We start from the raw sequence: 16,719 nt of genomic DNA, 5'->3' as shown, positions 1-16,719 counted from the left end.
AACTCTTCGCGAACGCATCCCTTCACTCGCGAATGCGATGAACAACTTGACCTCAAACCCAGCTAGCCAATTTCCTCTACGCGAACGCGGAGCTTCACCCGCGAACGCCATGCTCAAACACTCAGCCCTTCGTGAACGTGGAGCCTTCCTTGCAAATGCAAAAGATAAAATTCCAGCCTTCACCAGCTAACCCTTCGCGAACGCGAGGGCTTACTCACGAACGCGTAGGCCATTTCTCTGCAACACTGATCAACAATTTTCTGCAATTCCAAACATCATAAAATGGTCCGATTGACCACCCGAAACTCACCCAAGGCCCCCGGAACCTCACCCAAACATGACAACATATCCCATAACCTCATTCTAACTTTTTCCAACCTTCAGAACGCTCAAAACAACATCAAAACACCAATTTCGCATCGGATTCAAGCCTAAGAATTACAAAATCTTCTAAATTACGCTTTTGATAAAAAACCCAACCAAACCACATCCGAATGACTGAAATTTTGCACATACATCTTAAATGACACGACAAAACTACTGGAACTCTTGGAATTCCATTCCGACACCTATATCAAATTCTCATCTATCAACCGGAAATCGCCAAAAATTCAATTTCGCTAATTCAAGCCTAAATCTGCTCTGGACCTCCAAAACACATTCCGATCATGCTCCTAAGTCCCAAATCACCTCCCGAAGCTATCTGAACCATAGGAACTCACATCCGAGCCCTCTAACACATAAGTCAATATCCGGTTGACTTTCCAACTTAAGCTTCTTCAAAAGAGACTTAGTGTCTCAAACCTTATCAAATCCTTTTCGAACCCGAGCCAACCAACCTGATCACATCTAGAACCAATAGACAAAGAAATAAGAAGAAAAAATGGGGGGGGGGGAACAGAGCAGTACCTTATGAGATGACTAGACAGGTCGTCACATCCTCCCCAACTTAAACAAACGTTCGTCCTCGAATAAGTCAAGAAACATACCTGAAGTCTCAAATAGGTGAGGATATCTGCTCCGCATCTCCAGCTCAGTCTCTCAGCTAACCTCCTCCACGGGCTGACCTCTCCACTGGACTTTCACTGAAACTATGTCCTTTGACCTCAACTTTCAAACCTGACGACCAAAAATAGCTACCGGCTCTACATCATAGGTCAAATCATCATCCAACTGAACCGTGCTGAAATCCAGAACATGAGACGGATCCCAATATACTTCCGGAGCATAGAAACATGAAATACCGGATACACACTCGACAAGCTGGGTGGCAAATCAAGCTCATAAGCCACTTCCCCAATCCTCTGGAGTACCTCAAAAGGCCCAATGAACCGAGAACTCAATTTCCCTTTCTTCCCAAATCTCATAACACCCTTCATGGGAGAAACCTTCAACAGAACCTTTTCACCAACCATGTAGGACACATCTCGAACCTTCCTGTCAGCATAACTCTTTTGCCTCGACTACGCTATACGAAGCCTCTCCTGAATCACCTTCACCTTTTCTGAGGCATCCTGCACCAAGTCTGTACCCAATAGCCTAGCCTCACCGGGCTCGAACCAACCAACTGGAGATCTACACTGCCTCCCATACAAAGCCTCATATAGAGCCATCTGAATACTCGACTGGTAGTTGTTGTTATAAGCAAACTCTACAAGCGGTAGAAACTGATCCTATGACCCTCCAAAATCAATGACACAAGCACACAAAATGTCCTCCAATATCTGGATAGTGTGCTCGGACTGCCCGTCCGTCTGAGGGTGGAAAGCTGTGCTCAACTCAACCTGAGTACCCAACTCTCGCTGCACAGACCTCTAAAATTGCAAGGTAAACTGAGTGCCCCTATCTGAAATAATAAAAACTGGGACACCATGCAAACGAACAATCTCTCAGATATAGATCTCTGCCAACCCGTTCTAAAGAATAGGTAGTACACACAGGAATTAAGTGCGCGGACTTTGTCAGCCGATCCACATTCTCCCAAATAGCATCAAACTTCTTCAAAGTCCATAGAAGTTCAACTACAAAGTCCATAGTTATCCTCTCCCACTTCCACTCGGGAATATCCATATGCTGAAGCAAGCCACCCGGTCTCTGATGCTCATATTTTACTTGTTGACAATTGAGACACCAAGCTACAAATCCCACAATGTCTTTCTTCATTCTCCTCCACTAATAATTCTACCTTATATCCTGATACATCTTCGCGGCACCCAGATGTATAGAATACCACGAGCTATGGGCCTCTTCCAGAATCAACTCCCGAAGCCCATCCATATTGGGCACACATATCCAGCCCTACATCCTCAATACCCCATCATCACTAATAGTCATATCTTTGGTGTGATCATGTTGAACTTTGTCCTTAAGGACAAGCAAATGCAGATCATCATACAGGCGCTCTCTGATGCGATCATATAAGGAAGACCGAGAAAACACGCAAGCTAATACCCGACCGGGCTTCGAAATATCTAACCTCACGAACCCATTGTCCAAGGACTGAACATCAACTACAAGAGGTCTCTCCCCAACTGGAATATATGCCAAACTCCCCATACTCACCGCCTTTCAGCTCAAGGCATCGGCCACCATATTGGCCTTCCCCGGATGGTACAATATAGTGATATCATAATCCTTAAGCAAGTCCAACCGACTCCGCTGCCTCTAATTGAGATCCTTCTGTTTGAACAAGTGTTGGAGGCTACGATGATCAGTAAACACCTCACAAGACACGACATACAAGTAATGCCTCCAAATTTTCAACGCGTGAACTATGGCAGCCAACTCCAAATCATGAACGGGGCAGTTCTTCTCATAGGGCTTCAACAGATAAGAAGCATAAGCAATAACTCTACCCTTCTGCATCAATACACAACCAATACCAACTCTTGAAGCATCAGAATACACATTATATGAACCTGAAGCTGATGGCAAACTAACACTGTAGCTATGGTTAAGGCTGTCTTGAGCTTCTGAAAGCTCTCCTCACACTCATCCGACCATACAAATAAAGCACCCTCCTGAGTCATCTTAGTCAAGGGCGATGCGATAGACAAGAATCCCTGAACAAACCGGCAATAATAGCCCGCCAAACCAAGAAAGCTACAAATCTCTGTGGCTGAGGACGGTCTGGGCCAACTCTGAACCGCCTTTATCTTCTTAGGATTAACCTGAATACCCTCTCTAGACACCACGTGCCCCAAGAAAGCCACTTAACTGAGCCAAAACTCACACTTGGAGAATTTTGCATAATGTTTCTCCTCCCTCAATCTACGCAACACAACTCTTAAATGTTCTGTGTGCTCCTCCTGACTACGCGAATACACCAGAATATCATCAATGAAGACTATGACAAACGAGTCGAGATAAGGCTGAAACATGCTGTTCATCAAATGCATGAACGCTGCTGGGGCATTGGTCAGCCCAAAATACATTACCAAGAACTCATAGTGATCATATCGAGTCCTGAAAGCTGTCTTAAGAATATCCAAGTCCCTGATCTTCAATTGGTGATAACCTAAACGTAGATCAATCTTGGAGAACACTCTCGCTCCCTAAAGCTGGTCGAATAAATCATCAATACGAGGAAAATGATACTTGTTTTTAACTGTTACTTTGATCAATTGCCTATAATCAATGCACATCCTCATAGTGCCATCCTTCTTCTTTACAAATAGAACCGACGCACCCCAAGGTGACATGCTAGGCCGAATGAACCCCTTATCAAGGAGTTCCTGAAGCTGCTCCTTTAACTCTTTCAACTCTGCTGGTGCCATTTGATACGACAGAATAGAAAATAGGTTGAGTCCCCGGCACCGGGTCAATACAAAAATCAATATCCCTGTCCGGTGGCATGCCCGGCAGGTCTGCAGGGAACACATCGGGAAAATCCCTCACAACTGGGACAGAATCAATATTGGGAGTCTCTGCACCGACATCCCTCACAAAGGCTAAATATGAAAGACAACCCTTCCCAACCATACATTGGGCCTTCAAGAACGAGATCACTCTACTGGGAACATAATCAGTCACACCTCGCCACTCAATCTGTGGCACACCCAGTATAGCCAATGTGACTGTCTTGGCATGACAATCCAGAATAGCACGACGCAGAGATAGCCAATCCATGCCCAATATGACATTGAAATCCACCATACACAATAATAAAAGATCCACACGGGTCTCTAGACCCCTAATAGTCACCATACATGACCGGTACACACGGTCTACAACAATAATATCGCCCACCGGAGTAGATACACGAACAGGTGAAACAAGAGACTCATGGGGCATATCCAAATAACGGGCAATGTATGATGACACATAAGAAAAGGTGGAACCAGGATCAAATAATACAGAGGCATTTCTGTGACAGAGTGAAATAATACCTGAAATCACGACATATGAAGCAGCAACATCTAGTCTACCTAGGAGGGCATAGAAATGAGCCTGACAACCACTTGATAGACCTCCCCCTCTAGGGGGACCCCTAGCTAACTGAACTCTACCCCTAGCTGGGTGGGTAGGTGGTGATGTAAGTAGAGTTGAAATCGAGGTTTGACCCCTCTGTTGAGACAGACCATCATGAAAAAGAGGACATTGCCTCCTCATATGTCGAAACTCTCCGCAGTCATAACAACTCCTCGGTGCTGCAGATAGGGACTGAAGGGAACCCTTGACACCGAAATGACCAGTAGAAAGACCTGGCATGGAAGAACCCTAAACTCATGAAGCACGAGACGAACTCTGGGATGGAAGGGCATTGAGTAATGAATGGCCCTAATGAGAACTGTGAGATCCATGACCCGATGATGTCCCACAATAACCTGGGCGAGCTGACTAAGCCTTCCTGAATGGACGGCCTCTGCTCTACTTGAATTGACCCCTCGAAGGAGCACTACTAAAGCTACCAGATCCCCGAGGCCTCTTGGACTCCCTCTCCTCTCGCTCCTGGCGATGAACTGACTCAATATCCCGAGCAATGTATACAACCTCCTCAAAGGTAGCACCAGTCACCCTCTCCCTAGTCATGAGAATTTGAAGCTGATATGTGAGGCCATCAACAAACCACCTGATCCTCTCTCGATCTATGGGAACCAACCAGACCACATGATGAGCTAACTCAAAGAACCACATCTCATACTGCGTCATAGTCATCTCTCCCTATGCAACTGCTCAAACTGCCTGCGCAGTTCCTCTCAGCGAGACTGTGGCACACTTTTCTAGAAAGAGAGTGGAGAACTGCTGCCAGGTAAGGGGCATTGAACCAATTGGCCTACGCCTCTCATAAGCCTCCCACCAAGTAAAGGCAGCCCCAGAAAACTAAAAGGTAGTAAATGCTACACCACTGGTCTCTAGAATACCTACTGTAGGAAGCATCCTCTAGCACTTATCCAAGAAACACTGGGCATCCTCGCCCTCTGCACCGTTGAAAGTTGGAGGCTAGAGTCTACCAAAGTTCTCTAATCAATACTAGTCATTGTCCGGCATAACTGGTACCACATACTCCTGAGCTAGTACAACCGGCTGGGCTGCGGGTGCCCCTAGTGTCTAAAGTCCCTACACAACCTGCTCAGGTGTGCAAGCAACGGGAGTCTAGGTGCCTCCTCCGGTCTGAGAAGTAGTTGCGGTCGTAGTAACTGAGACCGCCTGAGCCAAACTGGTACACACTATTAAAATCTAAGCTAAAGCCTCCTGAAGGCCTAGAATCACAATAGGCACAGCTGGTGCCTGAGCTGGTACTGCTGTAGCGTCCACAACTAGGACCTGATCCTGAACTGAGCAACTGGTGGATATGCAGGTGTTGCCCTAGCTACTCTGCCCCTACCACAGCCTTGGCTGTGTCCTCGGCCTCTAGTGGCCCCAGCTGGTGGTACTGTGGTCGTCCATCCTGCCCGGTAGCACGTGTCCTCACCATTTGTAAGAGAATGAAATAACAGAAGTTTAGTACTCGGGTTAACATATTCGCATGACAAGAATTTCAAGAATATAAAGTTTTTCCTAAAGGTTTTGCAGACTCTCGAGGATAAATACAGACGTCTCCGTACCGATCTGCGAGACTCTACTAAACTGGCTCACGACTCGCGAGACCTATGTAACTTAGGATCTGATACCAACTTGTCACGACCCCAAATACCCGGTTGTGGTGGCGCCTATCATATTACTAGGCAAGCCAACCTAAACATTAATCACTACCCTTTTTCTTTTATTAAGCCATTTTTTTAACACGTGTTTAAATACCAATTTTCATAAAAAGTGTTTAAAACAACTAAAAATGTGCGAAAACCAATAAAACATAAGACAACACAGCCCAAACATCTGGTTTCACCAGTCTAGAGCCTCTAAATACACAACCGACTGTCTAATACATCATAAGTCTAAAAATGCGGAAAAGAGCAAGATACGAAGGAGGAAAAGAGGGCTACGGATGCCATGCAGCTACCTTGCAATCTTCGGCAACCTTTGAAAATGCTGAGGACTCTCACTCCACCCCTCGGGCACCTGGATCTGCACACAAGGTGCAGGGAGTAACGTGAGTACACTAGCTCAGTAAGTAACTAAAGTAAATAAGGTCTGAAATCAATGACGAGTAGTTAAAAATAATATAAAGGAATAAACAACAGAATAACAGATCAAACTCCACAATTTAAAACCAGTTTCATCATAAAATCATTAGTTTCAGTTGGAATACTTGAAATCATATACTTAGCAATTTTTCAACGGATGCTTATTTTAAAAGAAGAGTGAAATCAGTGAAAATATCATAACTGGGCCCCTCGGGCAAGGTATCACTTAGAATATGGCTTCTCGGTCAGCCTCTAAGTCACTCGTGACACAACCCTCATCACTCAGTACTAGCCAAACCTGACCCCCGATCCCACATCTCAAAACTCGATAAAAATCACATCAACGGAATCCTTATCCTCCCACAAGTCCATTCATACAAAAAGCATCAAAATCCAACCACAAACGACCCCTCAAATCCCAATTTCTATGTCTCCAATTTCAAGCCCTAATTCTTCAATTTTAGGCTTAATTTTCATGATTAATTAGGCAAATTTCACATTAGAATCGAGTTTTAAGTCCATAAATCTTACCTCCAAGTGATTCCCCTTGAATCCCTCTTTAATCCTCTTCAAAAAGCTACAAAAAGCCCAAAAATGGTGAAAATAAACCCCAAAATCATAGACAAGGCGACTATTTAAATATTCTGCCCATGCCTCATTTCCTTCTTCGTGAACGCGGCCGGCCAATTCCTCGCGTTCGTGAAGAAAATATAACTTGACCAAAAATTCCTCCTTCGCGATCGCGACCTGCCCATCGCGAACGTGATGCTTCCTCAGACAACTCTTTGCAAACGCACCCCTTCACTCGCGAACGCGATGAACAATTTGACCTCAAACCCAGCTGGCCAATTTCCTCTACGCGAACGTGGAGCTTCACCCGCGAACGCGATGTTCAAACACTCATCCCTTCGCGAACGCAGAGCCTTCCTCTCGAACGCGAAGGCTAAAATTCCAGCCTTCACTAGCTAACCCTTCGCGAACAAGAGGGCCTACTCACGGACACGAAGGCCATTTCTCTGCAACACTGATCAATAATTTTCTGCAATTCCAAACATCATGAAATGGTCTGATTGACCAACCAAAACTCACCCGAGGCCTGATCAAGGTCAACCCTGTACTACTACAAACTAGCAAGAATGGTCGAAGCAGCTTTTACCCGAGAAGGTCGGGATCGATTTCCACTGGGAGCTAGAGATTGGAGTTGAGTTTCTATCTAAATTGGAGTTGCTTAGTTGTTCCTAATTGGACTTCTAAACATAATTGATTTTGATATTACTTCTAATTTTATACTATGAAGATGCTAAATTGAGCTAAGTTAAGCTAAGAGTAAACTATTGAAGGTTGTCTAAATGGTTAAAAGGCACTAGGGAAGTGACTTTATCCTGGGTGGATACTTGACGGGTTCTCAAGTCTAAGTCTAGGTTGTCATATTTAGGGATTACGATATAACCATTACATGATTCTACTCACTCTATACCTCTCGGTAGTTCGAGTGATTTTGCCCTAAATGACTTTCTCAAGACCAATTGGGTATGATAATTTTTGCAAGAAATAGAGGTTCAAGTCGGGTATTACTATCTCTAGGTTTAACCCTTTAATTGGGGTTATCAATCTCTTGAATACACCCCAATTTCTTTTTGGACCAATTTCATAGACTTAGGCTCTCTTTCTCAAGAAGATCCAAAGTCAACTAGGTATAAACTAGTGTTTGCAACCACTAATTCAATATTTAAACCATAAATTCGTCCAAATATCAAACACCCATAGATATTCAAGCCTTAAAACACAAGACCCATCAATTACCCACACTAGGGTTGAGGCACAACCCTAGCTAATGGGTCTATCTACACATGATTATAGAAGAAAACAAAGAAATAAATGAAGAAAAATCCATAATATTTAACTACTAGATAAAACTTGAAGATTCAATGATGAAACTAATGTAAAATTACTCACAATGGTAAAAGAGCACCATTCACGAGCGCAGCTGCTGTCTAGAATACCACCGATGGCCTAAAATGGGAAAAGAAACTATTTATACTAGACCAAAATTCTGGACAAAAATACCCCTGCGGGACTAGTGCAGACCGCACAAAATCGAGTGCGGCCGCACTAAGACTCTTGGATGAAGCATATGCTCTCTGAACTTGGCCATCGCGGGCCGCACAAAATGCACCCAGCCGCGGTGGCTTCTGTTGCAGTCCACACAAAATGGACCACAGACCGCATTGGAAATATTCCTCCAACTTGGCACTCTCTGAACTGGGGCTTTGCAGACCGCACAAAGTCGAGTATGGCCACAATGAAGTCAATGCGGTCCATATGAAATGCTTTGCGGCCGCATTGCTTGGCTACCTGAAATGAGCATTATATGAACCTCCTCTTTGCAGACCGCACAGAATGGAGTACGGTTTCATTGGTCCTGTTATACTGAGCTTGGACTTGTTCTTGATACTTGTGCATATTTCACTCCTTTTTGAGTTGGTTTTGACGAATTGTCACCTTATTGACCAAACCTTGCAATCAAGTACAACATGTGAGCCTTTGGGACTATTTTGTACACATTTCTAATCAAAACATAAGTATGAAGGAGTGTAAAATGCATCATAATTCCTAGTTATTAACTCCCCCAAACTTAAGCTTTTGCTTGTCCTCAAGCAAACAAAGTAAATCCAAGAAAATTCAGCTGACCTAAAGTGACCTCATCTAGCATTAAATGGAACTAACAATTGCCCTCAATTCAAATAAATCATTAACAACATTCACTCTTTTAAACACCTTGGATTTAGTGCGACACCAAGAGCATCAAGAGTTGACTCAACACATCAAAGAAACTCTTTCTATTACTTTGGTTGTTGTGGAACCCAAACTCACATATCCTTGACTCTCCTTAAGCAAACCTCACCTTTAGGATTGTAGCACTCAAAACGAGGTTAATGGAAATACACTTGTATCTCTCAAAGAAAAGTCACAAGTATGGCTCTAAGTACCATAAGCTTGCCCCTTATGTGAGTCAACACTAATGTAAGCTTCATTCAACTCAAGATCATATTGGGCTTTTGTGGAAACATAGTGAAGGCTTTTGGTTTAGGGTAGAAAATGTTTGGTCTAAGTAGGTTCCGTCTTCCCTTTAGCACTTCTTTTGCTTCATTTTGGCACACATTCACTTGACTTTTTAAGTCATTTCACTTCTTTCTAAGGAGTTAGAGGGACACACTGTCACTCTTTCTTGTTCATTTCAAATCTTTTCTCCTTTCTCAACTTTCCACACCTTTCATTCTTTGCTTTTATTGAATCCCTTCATTCTTTTATACATTGAACATTCTTTTTGTCTTTTTTTTTTATTTTCTTTCTTTTTTTCATTGCCTTTCCTTTTCTTCATTTTGTACCTTTTACCACTTTGTTGCAATCCTTGGCTCTCCCCCCCCAAACTTATACTTTTTCCATGTGCTAAGGAAAGATCGGGTGCCAAGAGAGGGTATCTTTAGAACGGGTAAAGGCTTGTACTGTGGTTATTGAAAGAAAAAGGTCTAAGGCTCAAAAGGGCTGACTAGGGATTTTATCATTGGTAGGATATGAAAGTGTGTTTTTTACCATAGGATCAAAGGCAAATGTGTTAGGCCCAAGTGATGCTTTTCTTGAGGCACCCTTACCAACTAACTACTGAAAAGCAAAAAGAAAACGACTCAAACCCTTAAGAAGGTTGTCATGCTATCCATCATTGGGAAGAGCCACCTAGTTCACACCAATTCCACCTTTTGAAAGAACCGTGGCATTAAGAAGACCAAAGGCTTATTGCAAAAACTCAAAACAAGAAGCTACGAACATAAAATAAGAAGCTAAGAAAGGAAAAATGCGGAAAGTAAAATAAATATGTACAAAAGCAGATTTAATCGAATATACAATAGGGGGAATGAATATATACATAAGAACGTAACTTTTATATACAGACCCAAAGTAAAAAGTATGAAAAGTGCAATGAAATGCTAAAATTATATACATACCTAAGATAAAAAAGATATAAAGCATAAAATACTATCATATGTACAGTCATCAAATATCCAAATAGGGCTACCCCCTCAAATGAAAGCTGACATTGTCCTCAATGCCAACTAACCAAAATAAGCACAAAAATAGATGAGAGAAGAAAATGAAACTCCCTATGGATCCTCGATGTGCATGGGATCCTAAGTCTGGGTCCCTGGGTCCTCTGTCTGCTCGGGAACCTGTGATTGGCTCCCTGTGATCTGTGGCTCTACTGGGACCTGGGCTTGGGCCTGAACTGAGTCCTTGGATAAATCCTGGGGCTGGCTAGAGGAACCTCGCTGTGGGTCCTCCAACTATATAACTGCATCATCAGACCGAGGAGTCACCCTCTTCCTCTTGGGTGTCCTCTCGGACTCCTACTCTGGTTGGGGCTGCGCTGCTGGTGCTGGGTCATGCAATAGAAAATCTAAAGGCAGGTGATCTGCCTTCAACCTCTCAACCTCAACCCGTAGCTCCTTCATCAACTCTTTTGAAGATCGAGTCTTCCTCATTTTCTTCGCCTCCCTAGCAAGTTCCTTGAGTTCGTTTCCATTTGAATCAACAGTGTCCGTAAGCAATTTCTGGTTATATAGGAACTTCTTCTAGTTGTCTAGAAGCTCCTTGAGATTGTCCTCAATAGACTGTGGGACCTGTGGAGGAGGAGGTGCTGACTGAGCTGCCACCGTGGTAGATAGTACAGACAGCTTAGAAATAGCTGTCTGCATCCAATTGTTAATGCTGGCGAGGGCCTGGCTCAGGCGGTAGGTAGTCAATGGGTATGTAGTGGAGGAGGGTATCTCTGGAACTATAGAAGTGGAAGGACCTGGGGCAATGTCTGTTGAGGTGGAAGGAGGTTGAATAGGAGCCACTACCACTACTGGCTCTTCAGACTGGCCAGTCGAAGTAGTGGCTTTACCCTTGAAGTGCTTCCCCTTCGGGTTGTCATCACCCTGTAGGGTATACCATGATAAAGGTGCCTTCGCCTTCACTTTCATATCAAACTTTCACTTTTCCACATCTAGGTCCTCCAGGTACATGGTCAGGAAGTTGGGGAAGGGATAAGATCTGTCACCTTCGTTCACTACCTGTGTAATAACCTGGAACATCACATTCCCGATGTTAATCGGGTATCTCGCCATGATAGATTCTACCAAAATCACCTGGTGAATAGGGAGTGAGCTGTCATGGGTGGTGGAGTCTAGCCTGCTGCATACAAATGTCTCCCACCCCTTAGCCTCAAAATTCGATGTTCTTCTCATGATTTTTACTCCCGCAGTCAACCAATCAGGTGTGGTACCTCGGATTGCCAAGTACTCTGCCAACCAACGACGAGCTTCCTCACCCAATGCCATCTTCTCCAAGTACAAGGACTCATCCTCCTCTGTGAAGCCCAGGAAGTCATTTATGGTCTTGCCATCAAATTTCACCTTCAAGTTCCGCAATTTGGTGACTGTGGTACCCTCTTTGATGTGGGCCACATTTGTGTAAAACTCTTTCACTAAATGCTCATTGGTGTCCTCCTCATGGCCTATGAAGTAGTCCCATCCAGCTCTCTCTCTGAACTGCCTCAACACATTGGTGTTGTGAATAGGTCCCGGGTGATGATTTTACGCTCAAGTTTCAATTTCTTCTCGGGCCACCACACTCTCTGAACTTGTGGTAGTCAACCTCACTCACAAACCGGTCCTGTCAAGCCTCCGGATTTCTAGTCCTGTCTACCCCACCTACTTGGGGCTCACCCCCTTCTACTTCTTCCCCTTCTTCTGCTACTGGACCCTCTCTGGATAGTGAAGTTGTAGGAGAGGTGGAGTATTCATTTCCACTGCCGGCAGCTGAGCCCTCAGACGACTCAGAAGATATACGCATTGATGTTTGGGCAGTGGGAGAGACTGGAGGTGTATCCCTCAACCTGTTCCTCACCGGCCAATCAAGAACATACTCTGGCACGGAGTCTGAAGATGCCTCCCGGGAAGGCTCATACTCACTCCCCGACTGGCCAATAGCTCTATCTAAAGCTCTTATCCTTGTGTTCTTTATGTTTTGTCGGACTTGCGGGGTCAATCTTATCATTCCTTGTCCCCTACCCCGGGAGGACTCTCCTCATCTTGGCTGTTGACCACCTTTGCCTCGTGATTTCACCATTGTCTACAATCAACATTTAGTTTTGCTTTGTTAGTATCACTAGAAACAATGAAACTCAGAATTATAGGAAAAAAATGCGGACAGTTAAAAGTTGCAGACTACGGATCGCACAAAATGAAGTGCGGACGCAAAGAGGCTACCTCGGACCGCACAAAATCCATTGCAGTCCACATAGAGGTAGGGTTCAGACTACCCACTCTCTGAATCCATGCACTGGAGATCGCACAAAAAGGCATTGAGGCACCGCGAACCGCACAAAATCCATTGCGACCGCAGTCCTCAAATGTTAGCATTCAGAACTTGGTCCACTGCGGTCCACACGAAATGGTATTGCGGACCGCACAAGGGCACCGCAGACAGCACAAATTCCACTGCAATCTACACTGAGTGCCCAGCATCAGCACCAATCTAGGGTTCAAGTTTTGTCCATTTTTGGTCCAAACTTTTACATATTGATGATACCCTATGTGTTGCCTCAGTGTTTTAACTAATTAGTCCTAAGTAAAACGGCATTTAACTAACCTTTGCTACAAGACTGAATAACAAATAGGTAGGGAAGGAAAAAGAACTGAGAAAAACAAAAATTCAAAGAAAACAACAAAATTAACAACTGAGAAGGAATTAATGTTACCAGAAATGAGATTTACTGAAGATTAATGAGTCTTAGTAGTTAATTTCGTGCAATGAGAGTGATGGACAACGCTTTTTTAGGCTTTGAGAGTAAAAAGATTGAAAAGTTTGAAATGAGGGCCTCAGGTCCTATTTATAGAAAAAGGTCCTGGGCCCTAGCTCACCTACCCACCGCGGACTGCACAAAATGGCACTGCGGTCTGCGGTGCTCAAAAACATAAAGCAATAAGAGATTGGCCACTGCGGACCGCATAAAATGCAATGCGGCCGCGATGGAAAACTTCAGAGACTCCCTACTTTTGTCAAATCACTTTTGTGGTCCGCATTGATTTCTTGCCCCCGCACAAAGGCCTTTGCGGCCGCACAAAATGAGTGCGGTCTGCATTGCAAACTTCAGAGAGTGATCATTTTTCAACTTGTTCCTGCACTGCATCAACACAATCCTACAACATCTCACAACCAGTCAGTCCAAAAATAAATCCTACACTACAAAGAAAATCAAAGAAAAACAAAAAGAAAAACACATGGGTTGCCTCCCAAGAAGCGCCTGATTTAACGTCACGGCACAACGCAAGTTACCATCAAATCACTTTAGATGAAGAAGTGCCACCACGTGGCTGTCATCATTCTTGCCCAGGTAATGCTTGACCCTGTGACCATTTACTCTGAAAACTCACCATTTTTGTTCTTCAAATCAAGTGCACCAAACGGAGTCACAAACACCACTTCAAAAGGTCCACTACATTTTGATTTAAGCTTTCCCGGAAACAGATGTAACCGAGAATTGAACAAGAGAACCAAATCACCCACTTTGAACTCCTTGCCACGAGTATATTTATCATAAAGGTACTTCATCTTGTCCTTGTATAAGGACGAACTGAAGTAGGCATGGAATCAGAATTCATCAAGTTCATTAAGCTTCTCCACACGAAGATTCGCTGCCACATCCATTCAAGATTTAGTTCCCTTAAAGCCCACATGGCCTTGTGCTCTAAGTCAACTGGTATATGGCAAGCTTTCCCAAACACCAACCGATACAGAGACATACCAATCAGAGTCTTGTAAGCAGTCCTATAAGCCCATAGAGCATCATCCAACTTCTTTAACAATATACTCTTGATTTCCCTATTTGATACTTCAACTTGGCCACTCGCTTGAGGATGATAAGGAGTAGAAACTTTGTGGTTAATACCATACTTTTCAAGCAAAGTGTCAAAAGCTCTATTACAAAAATGATAGCCCCCATCACTTATGATTGCACGAGGAGTGCCAAACCTTGTAAAAATGCTCTTCTTGAGAAACGGAAGAACGCTTCGGGCCTCATTGTTGTGTAAAGCCACGGCTTCAACACACTTTGAAACATAGTCAACCACCACAAGAATGTATGTATTCCCACACGAGCTAACAAACGGGCCCATAAAATCAATTCCCCATATATCAAAAATATCAACTTCAAGAATGGTATTGAGAGGCATCTCATCTTTCTTTGAAATTCCCCCCTACTCTTTGACATTCGTCACACCTCTTCACAAGTTCACTTGTATCTTTGTACAAAGTTGGCCAATAAAACCCACAACTAAGAACTTTGGAAGCCATCCTCGCCCCGCCACGATGGCCACCATAGGGAGAGGAATGACAAGCCTCCAAGATACTCAATTGCTCTTCCTCCGGGACACACCTTCGAATCACACCATCCGTGCAAATCTTGAACAAGTACGACTCATCCCAATAGAAATCCAAACTATCCCATTTGAGCTTCTTCCTTTGGTTAGAAAAGAGCTCACACAGGATTATACCAGTCACAACGAAATTGCAACATCCACAAACCATGGCATACTATTCACCGACACCGAAAAGAGTTGTTCGTTGGGAAATGAATCATTAATCTCTAGGCCATCACGAGGCCTCCCCTCCTCCTCCCAAGTAGTCCGCCACTTGATTTTCACTACCCTTCCGGCCCACAATCTCCAAATCAAACTCTTGAAGTAACAAGACCCATCACATCAGTCTAGCTTTGGAATCCTTCTTCATCATCAAGTACCAAAGTGCGACATGATCGGTATGGACTATGACCTTGGTACCCATAAGATATGGCCAAAAATTTTCCATTGCGAACACAATAGCCAAAAGTTCTTTCTCGGTCACTGTGTAGTTCACTTGAGCATCATTCATTGTCTTGCTCGCATAGTACATCGGATGAAACATTTTGTTCACTCTTTGACCCAAAACTGCCCCAACCGCAACATCGCTCGCATCACACATGAGCTTAAAGGGTAAGCTCCAATTAGGTGCGGTAATGATAGGAGTGCTGGTCAACATGTGCTTGAGAAGTTCAAAGGCTTACATACATCTCTCATCGAACACAAACTTGGCATCTTTTTCCAATAGCTTGCATAGGCTTCACTACCTTTAAAAAGTCTTTGATAAATCTTTAGTAGAACCCCGCATACCCAAGAAAACTTCTAACTCCCTTGACAGAGGTAGGCGGAGGGAGCCTTGAAATCACATCAAATTTTGCTTTGTCCACCTCGATACCATGCTTTGAAATTTTATGCCCAAGAACTATACCCTCTTTCACCATGAAGTGGCATTTCTCCCAATTAAGAACAAGATTGGATTCTTCACAACGGGCCAACACTCTATCAAGATTTTTCAAACACTCATCAAATGAATCACTCACATTACTAAAGTCGTCCATGAACACCTCCAAAATATCTTCCAACATAACGCTGAAAATGGCCATCATACACCGCTGAAATGTAGCCGGTGCATTACACAACCCAAAAGGCATCTGAGTAAAGGCAACAGTGTCATATGGACAAGTGAATGTAGTCTTCTCCTAATCTTCCGGAGCAATCAAGATTTGGTTGTATCCAGAATATCCATCCAAGAAATAGTAGAAGGCATGCCTAGCAAGTCGGTCTAACATCTGATCAAGAAGAGGCAATGGAAAGTGATCCTTGCGGTTCACTTTATTCAACTTGCGGTAGTCCATGCATACCCTCCAACCGGTGATGGTTCTGGTAGGAATCAACTCGTTTAGTGAATTTGCAACCACAGTCATGCCACCCTTCTCCGGTACACATTGCACCGATGAAGTCCAAGAGCTATCAGAAATGGGGTACACAATCCCGGCATCCAACCATTTGATCACCTCCTTTTTCATAACTTCTTGCATTGCCTTGTTCAACCTCCTTTGATGTTCCAATGAGGGCTTTGCATCATCTTCCAAAATAATCTTGTGCATACAGAATACGGGGCTTATCCCCCGAATATCAGCTAAAGTCCATCCAATTGCCTTCTTCCGCTTTTGGAGCACCACCAATGTGGCATCAACCTGCATGTAAGTAAGACA

The sequence above is a fragment of the Nicotiana sylvestris genome, chromosome 4 (assembly GCF_000393655.2).
Source record: "Nicotiana sylvestris chromosome 4, ASM39365v2, whole genome shotgun sequence".
NCBI lineage: Eukaryota > Viridiplantae > Streptophyta > Magnoliopsida > Solanales > Solanaceae > Nicotiana > Nicotiana sylvestris.
This window is presented reverse-complemented; position numbering follows the sequence as displayed.